General features: G+C 41.2%; 1 protein-coding gene across 1 annotated transcript in view; it reads left to right on the top strand.

Annotated features, from left to right (window-relative positions):
• The first annotated feature begins 1,163 nt into the window (after nt 1-1,163).
• LOC113821326 (centrosomal protein of 41 kDa) overlaps nt 1,164-12,262 on the top strand; it is a 65,554-nt gene continuing 54,455 nt past the window's right edge. The window contains exon 1 of the mRNA XM_070130729.1: nt 1,164-1,438. The gene's annotated coding sequence lies outside the window, so the exon portion shown is untranslated. The remainder of the gene's footprint in view (nt 1,439-12,262) is intronic.

Below are 12,262 nucleotides of genomic sequence, written 5' to 3'. Positions count from 1 at the left end.
AATGAAACCAGCTGCGGAATAATGGCGGATGAGCGCAAAAATGTAAATGGCTTCCCACCACTCCGCGAGCTATTACGAAGATGAGACTCTTATCGTGATGATCTTCCCTTTTCGAAGCTAATTTGCATTTGGCACGTCATTCCAGGTTACAAATATACCGGGTTCCTTATCTGGAAGATCTAGGTCCCCGCCATGTTCACATATCTAAGGATTTCCTCTTCCCTCCGCTGACAAACCTAGAGGCGGCCGCTAAAACAAAACACGGTAGTCCAAACCGCTGCAACGCGCGCTAGAAAGGAGAACGGCCTGCCAGGTAATCCGAACAAACAAGCGAATCGTCATGACTGCCAGATAAGAGATCAGTATGACCTGCTCTTTATCTCGACGAAATCCGCATCCCATTTTCTCACGGGCCGTCGCACGTTTTCTGTGGAGCTGCGGCCGTTTTCTTTCACACCGCGCGTGAGAATCCCAACGATGCACCATAAACCATCTGCAACAAAAAGAGTCGGGAACTTTACGGGTGTTTATGTTGTGATAGCTCAAGGTGATAATCGACCATCGTTGTGGGAAGGGAGGGGCCAGACTCAATGGCTCACGAGGGTTTTTCGCCCGGAGGTTAGGACCGAAGTATTGATAAGATCGTAAAAGATAATTGATGGGCGTGTGGTTCATTATGATCGTGTGGGTCGACTTTCTTGCTGAATTATGAAGGATAAGGACAAGACATAAACTGTTATTATGCTCTGAAAATTGATTGTAAGATAAATTGGGTAGTCTGTAGGTTTCGTCATCGCTACCGCCTCTTTTTCGTTAACTAGACCGATGGTTGTTCCGTGTAGTGTAGTTTTGCCATTGTCATAGATACATTGGTTGTTCCATATTATGTAGCTTTTGTTATAGATACATCATGACACGTTTGCTAAGGCACATGTAGGCCTATATGACTTATAAGAGTCCCTAAATTATATGGTTTTCATAATGATCTGTTTTATTAAAAAACAAGAAACAAACGTGTGATAATGCAGTTCGTAAAGAAAAGTAAAGTTCCAATAAATCCAAATACCATAATCGCATTGAAACTCCATTTTTGATAGACAGCTTTCTGAAAGAATTTTTACGTCAGTTTCCCCCCCCTTCCCCTCGTGGCATCTTGTAATTGGCAGCGGAGACGTCTTAGGAGCAAAAAAACAATACATATGACCGAAACAGCTTCTGCTAAGGGTACAGTTAACCGTCAAACGCGAGTAAATGTTATTTAACGGTCGCTCTGAGTGTCCATAAATTTTCAGAAGGCGATTGTAAATAACTCCGCTGAAAGACAGACTGTGCACGACGTGAAGTGGCCAGCTGGCGGGATTAGAGCATGTAGGCCAGATATTTCACAAATTTTACACGTGAAAGAAGACAACACGGGGCATGAACACCTGTAAGAAAGGTATTTGTGGTATTTATTTTCGTTAATAATAATTATATTTACCGAGTTTTGAAGTCTGAACGAATTCGAAGCAAGATTGATGACACTGTATAAAGGAAACCTAACAGCAGGATCAGATTACATTGATGTACAATTCGATGCACCTAAAGTAAGTTCGTCTGTTAGGTTGGCTCTGACGATTTGCTTGTCTGTAATAGTTTGTCTATGGATGTGTGTGTGTGTGTGTGTGTGTGTGTGTGTGTGTGTGTGTGTGTGTGTGTGTGTGTGTGTGTGTGTGTGTGTGTGTGTGTGTGTGTGCGTGTGTGTGTGTGTGTGTGTGTGTGCGTGTGTGTGTGTGTGTGTGTGTGTGTGTGTGTGTGTGTGTGTGTGTGTGTGTGTGTGTGTGCATATACATATTTTTTATATTTATGTATGCATTTATCTATTTGTACATGTATCTGCATACACCTATATGCACACAAACTTAAATATACAGATAGAGATATATGTAGATAAGTCCACGCTCAGCCTAGCACGTATCCTCTCGCATTGTTATGTTTTTTGCATTTCTCGTCCCGTCCTTTTTTCTTTTTTTCTTTTTCTTTTTTTGTTACGTGTTCGTTCGTGTCTAAACATGAGCTCATTTGCATAACTAGTGAGTTTAGTGTTGTTCATATTTTTTCCTCGTTCATCTTTATATTGGCAGTCGTTCATGTTGGTTTTCTTTTCGGTTCTTTATGCCGGTGTTTTATCTTAGTTATTTTTATTTTCACTTTTTTGTGAATGAGAATTGGTGGCTTTATAATGGTAATGGTAATTATAATGATTATTGGTTCTTGGTATAGTGATAAACAAGATTATAGTGATGGTAAATAATGAGAAAAGGATAAAATTGATACGGTAATGATGACTGTCTTGATTTTTTTAACCAATATTTCTAGAGTTCTAATTATGTTACCTTTATTGCATCGAACATTATCATGGAAAAATATATATGGCGTCTCATCATTTTTTTTCTACGTATGCTATTGCTATTTCTTCTCATTTTGGCTTTTCTGTTGTGTCTTCGCCAGCCAGGTCGTCCTTTAGTTTTGCTTTGAAATATGCATTTTATTTTACGTCCCATTTACCAAGGAATACATAGATTGACTTTTAGTGTTCAGTTCACTAACGTTATAAGAACCGAGAACGTGGACCTTTTAACGCGCTCTTTTCTTCAATTTAGTCCTGTTTGCAATTACACATTTTTTTGATAACTCGATCAACCCGATCACGAATATCCTCCCATTCACCATATGTATCCACTTGCCAGTATCTTGAGTCAGACTTAGTGATACAGGGCCACATTGCACCATTAATAATTGGATACACACCTTTAACATCGGCTGATAATCGATGTCATGAATTATCAACATTGGTGGTAATTGGTTAACCTTTTGTGAAATCGTCATTCATTAATTTGCATTTCCTTCAGAACTAGGTGGCGGAGGTTTTAATTGTATTGCATCCATTTCGTTGACTCTGAATACCATCAAAAAGTGTCATTTATTCCAACTCAGTGTATTAGGTTATTGACTCATAAGTAATATCCCATGTAAACAATCTTATATTTTCACCCATTTTATTTCGATTACCATCTGACCCAGTGGATCCCAACTTTGTTTTTCTATTCTGTGATCCTGACCAATATGTAATAATCTCCATGGCCCTGTTCAGTGTCTGTCATCTTTTCAGATTCAGGTCTCATTTATGAATAGTGTAATGGTGCCATTAGCTCTAGTACAAGGACGCTTTTTGGAACGATTCCAATTTATTTATGTGAGAGATAACTATAAACAGATACTAAAGAAAAGATAAAATAAAGTGAAATTCGACGTCGTTAGGAACCCCTGATCTAACCTATCCGAGTCACCAGCAGCAGCTCCTCCTTAATCGATTCTTCGGGACAGATGACCTAATCACCCCCCCCCCCCCAATGTCAGCTGAATCTAGGTCACTCTCGTTATTGATCGCCTCATGGTCATTAACCACCCTTGATCAGCTGCACTATTACTGAGGCAAAGTGAGCAGTTATTACAGAGGCAGTTTTGCGGGTTTGAGGAGGATATCAGTAATAACTATACGCCAGAAACAGATACTTATACTCTTAAACAACTCATAAAAGTTTAATGGCAACGTTTCCAAGGCGAACAAAGACAAAATAAAAACAAATAGATGAACCGCATATTGCTCACACCATTTCAACATTAGAGGCGAAACCGGCTTCAGGAATACATTGTTTTTCTCAGCGGATAGTTATACGTGAGTTAGATTTTGAACTAGAACTTATTTACTTCTATAATGAAACTCTGTGGCCAGTCTAAATGCAAGTGCGACCATAATTCTTTTCACATAAAACACGAGTGGAAAAAAGGAAGTGCTGGCCCGTGAGATGCAGCACATAATTATAATGATTATTTTCATCAATACTGGTTTACAGCTTATCAATGTAGAAAAGGTATAAAGGAGAATAAATATCTTCTCAATGCAAGAGATGCATTTAACCGGTTTCGAAGATATATTTGAAAACGGTTAAATACATCTTTTGTGTTGTGAATATATTCATTCTTATTCATACCCTTTCTACATTTGTCAACATGAATATGGTTCAGTTTACTAAGTTCACTTCAGAGAAGCTTCGCCTACGCAAAGATCATTTTACTTGTTTATGATTCATTCTGTTCATTACAGGAAATGCCACAATTAATCTGTAATGCTAAATTACCTGTAGATAAAAATAAATTTATAAAAATTGTTTATCAAATTATCGACGGTTTTTGTAAAAGCTTCGGATATCCTACAGGAAACGCCTTTTTTCCGTTACTTTCAAATATCCTCGGTACATTTTTAAGAGAACAAATTTGTATCAAAACTTTCCTATATACCCATCCGTGATTTTTTACTTTTCTTTTTACAAATCGTGTTAAAAAGAACAATTGTCAAATGTCTTATGGAATTTAACTACGCTGATAGTCACATATAACATAAACTACAGCAATGCAGAATCTAACCTTAAACACATTTGCCAGTATTTAAAACTTTAAAAGATTCCTTCGCCAAAATGAACACTGAATCTTGTTCAGTACGAGTATTTTTTATTTTTATGACCATGTTATTTCTGATCTTTCCTTAGAAAACATGCGGTATTTATAAGTAGATGCATTTTATCTCCAAAATCAATTTTCATGCGGTAACCGAAATAGATATACTGCAATAAGGCTGATATCATAATGGTAAACAAGAAGACATTGAACCTTAATATAACTCGATATAACATTACATATTCATTTCGCAGGTTTTCTCTCCCTATAGCTATTAAAGAAAGAAAGAAAGAAAACTCGTGATTATACATGGCAGTCAAATCAAATTTCTAGGAGTTATTTTGGGTAAGATGCTGTTCTGGAAATCTAACACAAAAACCCGTCATACTAAACTGTCTTAATATAACCGGTATGATGTTCAAAATCAGGACTAGAGAACTGAACAGATTTCCATTTCTTAAGTATTTGCAGCTTCCTCATATACATTTTCTAAAATCTAATATGTCATAAGTTATAATTTTTTTCAATATCATGACAATCTACCATCATTTACTCTCCAAAAAACTGAAATTGGAATACAATACGTAATAGGAAATACGTGTCTTATATACAAATTTATATATAATCTCTCTCCACATGTTTACTACTATCTGATCAGGGAATTGCAGCAAGAAAGTGCGATACAATGAGGTTAATTTCGACGTTGTGCTCCGCTCATTACTTACATTTTCCCGCAGTCCGTGATATATAATTTATTTCTTATTTATTTAGTCTGGCTTTCATACCAATATATTTGTTATAAATAAACCTGCGTTTTTAGGGTAACAGAATACCTTTTATATTTCAGTGCTATATTTCCAGTTTCATAAAGCATTTGTTTGGTGTTCGTAACGTATTAAATAAAATAAAGGTACTCACTCAGTGGATCAGATAATAGAGGTTCGCCGACTTTGTTGTATTAATTTTCATACCGTTTCGTCTGCTATTAGTCTTACTTTTCTTCTATTGTTATTGTTATTTTTATCATTGTAATTGTTGCTAAAGTATGAACAATGTCATTATTATAATTACTTTTAATAGTTTTACCATTTTATTGTTAGTGGTAAGTTACATTTATTGCCATATTCTGCTATGATTTCCATAATCTGTTGCCAATTTCCATTTATTTACGAGTCCTTAACCGTATGTTAAACATGCATTGCATGATTTGCATTATGTGATATCGTAAAACCAAACCAGAAAAATATACAAACACATTAGGTAAAAGAAATGTAAACAATTTTAAGTTATCAGACCGATTTTAACGATAAAAGTTTGCGTGTGGATGCGTTAGTGCACGGACAAGGTGGTGCTTGTTTACATTATGTGTGCGTGTCTGTATGTACGCATGCATAAGGACTGATGTATGTACACTTGTACAAACTCTGCTTAAGAACGCCTTTGCTAAAAGTGTTTCTGCTGGAGGTGCCTGTTAGCATCAAGACACATTATTGGCCATATTCTGTAACGTTTTATTGGTAAATTTAGCACACTGTGAACCTACTTTCGTAAAGTGAATTGTTATTATTAGTATTACTAAAATCGGCCATTCGTTATCATGTTTTACCATTCTTAATATTGTAGTTCCTTGAATTTTGCATCAGCAATACTGATATCAAAATTATTATGAAAAATTACCTGTACCATTGGTGCTGTCAACTTCTTTAACACTACTGTTACTGTAACCGGCATTGTAGGCCTATTGTTTTATATTATTCTTTCATAATCCTTAATATAACGACCAATTCATAATCAGATAATTTATTCCATGGAAAATACCTAAAGATTTTCATAATCCTTATTATAATCACCATTTCTTATCAAGTTCATATATTCTTTGGAAAATATTCAAAGATTTTCATAAACCTTATTACGACGACCATTTCTTATCCAATTTCGTTATTCTTCTTTGGGAAATACTTAAATATTTTCATAATCCTTAATATAACATCCAATTCTTATCTAATTCATTTATTTTTTGGAAAATGCTTAAAGATTAAGAAGTCTCATTCCGATCGGCATTTCAGCCTTTCCCTCCAGTCCGGGTCAGAGTGCATGACCTTTCTGTGACGCCTCTATCGCCTCGCCCTGGGTGGTCCTCGGTCCTCTATCGCCGGCCCCTTAATGGATATCATGCACTGGATACCATGCATTCACTTTGATGTCTATCGTGTTAGCGTGTGATTGGCGGATGGTCAAGATGGGCGTGGTGTGTAAAAGATTGGCTGATTGGGTGTGTAGTGGGTGGATGGGCGGTTATGCACCCACCTACCGGCTCCGTTTGGTGGTGGCAGTGGCGTGTGGTGGGCAAGTGGGAAGGTGGTTGTGTCCCCCTCCTCCCTCCTCCCCCCCACCCCTTCCCCCGGGCCCTCTCGGTGGGTTGGGCAGGACGACCACACGCCTCGACTTTATATCTAATCCCTACATCTCGACAAAAAAAGGAAAAAAATGTTTATGATAAGAAGTTGAAGCTCGGAGTTATGGTAATGGTTTTCTTCGTCCGTTGTTCACAGTGACACGGTTGGAATACTAAGAATAAAAGGAATAAGGATCTTGGTTTGTTTCTTGTTTGTGTTAAAACGTCCGAACCTTCGACGTACGGATAAGCTTCAGCTGTTCAATCTCATGATGAATGAAATATGTTTACTTTCTTTTCTTTTTTTTTCCTTTGCGCACTGCACGTGTTTCGAAAACGGGTCTGGCTGCTTTCGAGATCATTCTGCGAGATAAGAGAACGACAAATTGATCATTACTGCGATCGTTAAATCAGATGAGTTCGTTTCCATTATAAGTCCTTCGCTATTAGAAATCCTTAATGTTCCTTTCCTTTTCGGTTGAGTGATGTTGCAAATGACATTGCACAAATGCTAACTAGGTATATGAAGACACAGGAAAGCATTTTAACTCTTGAAACATTTTGTACACCTTTTAATAAACGGTAAAGCAACAGAAATGATAACATTTATCGACGAACGGGTAGACGAATCGATAAACTGTGACAGTGTTGGATAAAGCTTTAAATATACCGTTTTGTTTCGGTTTTATGCTTTACCATTTCCTGTCAAGGACTTCTTATCCAGTTTCAAGTGACGACAAACACTCCTGTTTCCAAACTAGTATTTACTCGAACAACACAATGAGAAGTGGCCTACCTGCAGGCCGTGTATACAAAGACAAACTGGGATATACTCTCAAAATCCATTAGGAATGTTATTACCCCAAGATAGCTATCTGACCGCACTTAGGCTAAATTATACGTTGGGAGTTTTATAAATCGGAATACATACCTTACAGGCTCATACAGCCTCTGATATGCATCTGTGTTACCTTTCTTAGAAGGCCCACTTGACACCCTCACTCGCTCAAAAGCACTAACAGGTTCCGTGGTTAGTTCAGGTGGGGCGATTCCCTTGTTTTTGTCGCAAATCCCGGAAACCCATATGCGGCTGCTTTCAATAGAAATACAAAAATAAGGCTAGGACAGTGTTTTTCAAGACCAAATGTATCATAACGTTAGTTGTCTTTATGCTGTGGCTACCCTGTTGTAGGATGATATGCTGCTGCTGCCCTGTCATAAGACGATATGCTGCTGCTGCCCTGTCATAGGACGATATGCTGTTGCTACCCTGTCACAGGACGAAATTATATTCTTGTTGCCTTATGGGACTTACATGGACAACTGCAGTGGGCATTTAAGGTTAGCAACAATGTATACTCGTGCATCTAGTTGGATAAGCAGACCTTTTAGGTTATCTCCATCACTGTCCCCAGTTGCTAATTATAGCGGTGTATCAAGCGGAAACTGTAGTCTTTTGTATGTATGATGCATCCTGTACTTATACATTCATTCTATCTCCATCATGCGTAAAGCGTTTATACATTGCCTGTACACATCCTCTGGCACAAACCGCCCTTCACTTTGTTCAATCTTTTACAGTGTTGTACACGATCTATTATTTCGAGCAGGTGAAAATGAAGAGTAGAGAAGAGAACAGTAATTATTCAAGGGAAGTTTTCACCAAGAACTTTCGCTCACCGGCCGGCAGGAGCTCAATCATGACCCGCATCCTTCGCCCTCTCGCACGTCATAAACGTCCGCGTCGCCGGCATGAAATTGAGCGGTCGTCGTGATGACCTCTTCGCCTGGCTCGCTCCTCCGTCTTCCAAATGGGTAATAAAGACCTAGAAAATGACCCCCATAACAGGCTTCGCGGCTAACCGACCTCATCTCGTCAGATAATAGATGACTTGCATTTGGCTTCGGCTAAATTGAAAAACAGCGATTTGTTTTCAGATTAACATAATTTCTAGGGCTTATCAGTCAGTCATCTGGAAACCCGGGCACGAGGAAGCGAGTTCAGTTAATGAGGGTTGTGTACCTCGCTAATTAGGCTGCGAGCGAGTTTACTGAAGCTGTGCTTAAATTTAATTTAGGACATACATCGTCTTTATCGGGGACTTTGTGTACTAAGAGAGGTTTAACTTATTTTATATTATATTTTCCTTATACTATTAGATTGTGACGAATTAGTTGCGTTTCTCTATGAAGTCGCCAGGATACTTTCTAAAATGGAATTATTACATGATGTAAATCCTGAAGTGTCAGAACAAAGGGGCAGGAGAGGTTGATTGCTTATCAGCGGGTGATCTTACCTGACACATTGTCTAGTTGATTGGCTAATGGCCGCCTGACAGGGCGTGCTTGCCTTGATGAGGGAGGCACTCAACTACCATGAAGCAGGTTAGGTGAGAAATATCCAGTATACTGCTAGTAGTATGCTTCACTATTCTACTTAATTCTCAAATCATTTACAAGAAACCCTCTGCAGATGTAGATTGTAGAGCATATAAATTCCTTTACGATGCAAGAGACCCATCACAGGAAGGTTAACCTCGCCCGTAAAATCCCTTGAAACTGCCCAACAGCCCTATTGGCGCTCAGGCAAAGTCGCGCTCGTTATTCCAGCATGTGAAGCTGATATGATTCATGTTCCCAGTAATTACAAAACACCATTAATCAGTGGAGTATTTGATTTAGAGTTATTACTTTTTGCACCTGTGAATTTTGTTGGATGAAACCATGTATTCTAGGTTGATTATTTTGCTGAATGGTTTATTTCGAAACTGAAATAAGTGCAAAAGACCTCGACGTTTTATCATAGAGTTCAAACCGACGTCCTTTTTTATACTGTTGTCTCTCCTGAAAACATCGACATGTGACAAAGGAAGTCTGGGATCCTTCCATGTGAAGGTATACATGTAGGCGGCTGTGACAGCATTCACAGTCTTGATAACGCTCTGTGACACCATCAATCACTTCCCAGCCCCAGAATCTTTCATTTCCCCGTAACCATAAACAGAATAAGATAATTGTTTACATGTTCCACTCGGTGATACATTGGAGTGTGTGGCGGGTGTCGCGGTCGCCTGACGTTCAAGATGGCGGAGGATATGCCGGCTTGAAGGCGCCCCGGAACCTTACCTGCCGCGCCTGCCAGGGACCCTCACCCAGGGGGAGGACCTGGAGAAGACCCTAAAGAGGACCTAGGAGGACCAGGGAAGGACCTGGGGGGAGAGATCGTGGGATAACCTGACGCTTCGTGAGGCACTGAGACCATTGTGGTTGTGGCGTGCATAAAGGCGGGCGGGAGAGGGGGTGGTTATTGATGCGAGGTGTCTGTCGGTGCGTCGGTGTTTGTGGCGGCGGTAGTCGTTGTGGTCGTTATCTGTGGCGGAGATATTGGCTCTGGTTATCCCATTCGCGAGAGAAAAATAACTATTCTCCTTTTTCCCTCGCCGAAATGCATCTTTTGACAGAAGGATAATGAGGCACGGTATACAATCGCGTCATACAAGTAAAACAATAGATAGACAAATTAAAAGCCCAGGTGAAAGATGCAAGACGTCTACAGCCGTGGAATGATAGCAATCAGGAGGAGGAAATGGCAAGAAGGACAGTGTGGGTGGCAGGCGAGGTGAGGGTGCCAGAGGGAGACACTCGAAAAGCCAGGCGGAAAACCCACTGAATTCCTCGCAATAGACGAATGTTTATTTTCTTACTCCTTTTCGGTATTGTACGAATTGTGCGAATGTGCTTCGAGTTCTTCTAGCGTAACTTGCTAGAAATAGAAAGGGTTCTGTATAGCAAAGGAAAGAAATAATAGTGATTAAAATTATGATGCTAATAAGTAATAATGCTAACAACAATAGATATTAACAGTAATAATGACATTAATAATAGTAATAAGAATGATAATGATAATAATGATAGTATTAATGATAATAAGTATTATGATAAATTAAAGGAGTTTAGCACAGATCACTAAAGAAGCGAAGGTGGTCATCCCCTCGTCAGTTGAATGGAGGTTTAAATTTCACCCTCCCTGTTTATATAAAGGATATCTGTTTACCATTCCGTGTCCCGATCCTTGTCCCTCGTTATCCGCTTCTGTAGCGACCGTTGTCATCCGAGTATGGAAGGAGCTGGCTTTTATTACCATGATTTCTAAATTCTTCAGATTCCGCCTGTTGTTCTCGTGACATGTAAGGCGCGTGGGGTGTGTGTGTGTGTAAAGGGGTGGGGGTGGGGGTTGAGGGAGCAAGAGGGGTGGTGGTGGGGTGGGGGGTGTTGAGGAAGCAAGAATGCCTTTCCTCCGCCTTCACTCTCACTCACTCACTCCCTCCCTCTCTCACTCACTCACTCACTCACTCTGTCTCTCCTCCCTCGCTCACTCTCTCTCTCCCTCCCCCTTACTCCCTCTCTCTGTCTCCCTCCCCCTTACTCCCTCTCTCTGTCTCCCTCCCCCTTACTCCCTCTCTCTGTCTCCCTCCCCCTTACTCCCTCTCTCTGTCTCCCTCCCCCTTACTCCCTCTCTCTGTCTCCCTCCCCCTTACTCCCTCTCTCTGTCTCCCTCCCCCTTACTCCCTCTCTCTGTCTCCCTCCCCCTTACTCCCTCTCTCTGTCTCCCTCCCCCTTACTCCCTCTCTCTGTCTCCCTCCCCCTTACTCCCTCTCTCTGTCTCCCTCCCCCTTACTCCCTCTCTCTGTCTCCCTCCCCCTTACTCCCTCTCTCTGTCTCCCTCCCCCTTACTCCCTCTCTCTGTCTCCCTCCCCCTTACTCCCTCTCTCTGTCTCCCTCCCCCTTACTCCCTCTCTCTGTCTCCCTCCCCCTTACTCCCTCTCTCTGTCTCCCTCCCCCTTACTCCCTCTCTCTGTCTCCCTCCCCCTTACTCCCCTCTCTCTGTCTCCCTCCCTCTCACCCCCCTCTCTCTGTCTCCCTCCCTCTCACCCCCCTCTCTCTGTCTCCCTCCCTCTCACCCCCCTCTCTCTGTCTCCCTCCCTCTCACCCCCCTCTCTCTCCCTCCCTCTCACCCCCCTCTCTCTCCCTCCCTCTCTCTCTCCCTCACCCTCACCCCCTTCTCTCTCGCTCCCTCTCTCTCTCCTTCCCCACTCACTCCCTCTCTCTCTCACTCCCTCCTCCCTCTCTCTCTCTCCCTCCCTCTCACTCCCTCCTCCCTCTCTCACTCACTCCTCCCTCACTCTCCCCCCCCCCACCCCCTTCCTCTCTCCCCCTCTCTCTCCCTCACCTTCCCTCTCTACCTCACTCTCCCCCTCTCTCCCTCCCCCTCTCCTCCACCACGTATCCAATCCTCCAAAGCTGACCTTGACGACTGCGGTTACTGCCTGTCCCCGGGTAATCCACACTTTTAAGAAATACCGGCTGGGA

This window comes from Penaeus vannamei, chromosome 15 (assembly GCF_042767895.1).
Source record: "Penaeus vannamei isolate JL-2024 chromosome 15, ASM4276789v1, whole genome shotgun sequence".
NCBI lineage: Eukaryota > Metazoa > Arthropoda > Malacostraca > Decapoda > Penaeidae > Penaeus > Penaeus vannamei.
The sequence above is the reverse complement of the archived record's forward strand: the minus strand, read 5'-3'. Positions and strand labels throughout refer to the sequence as shown.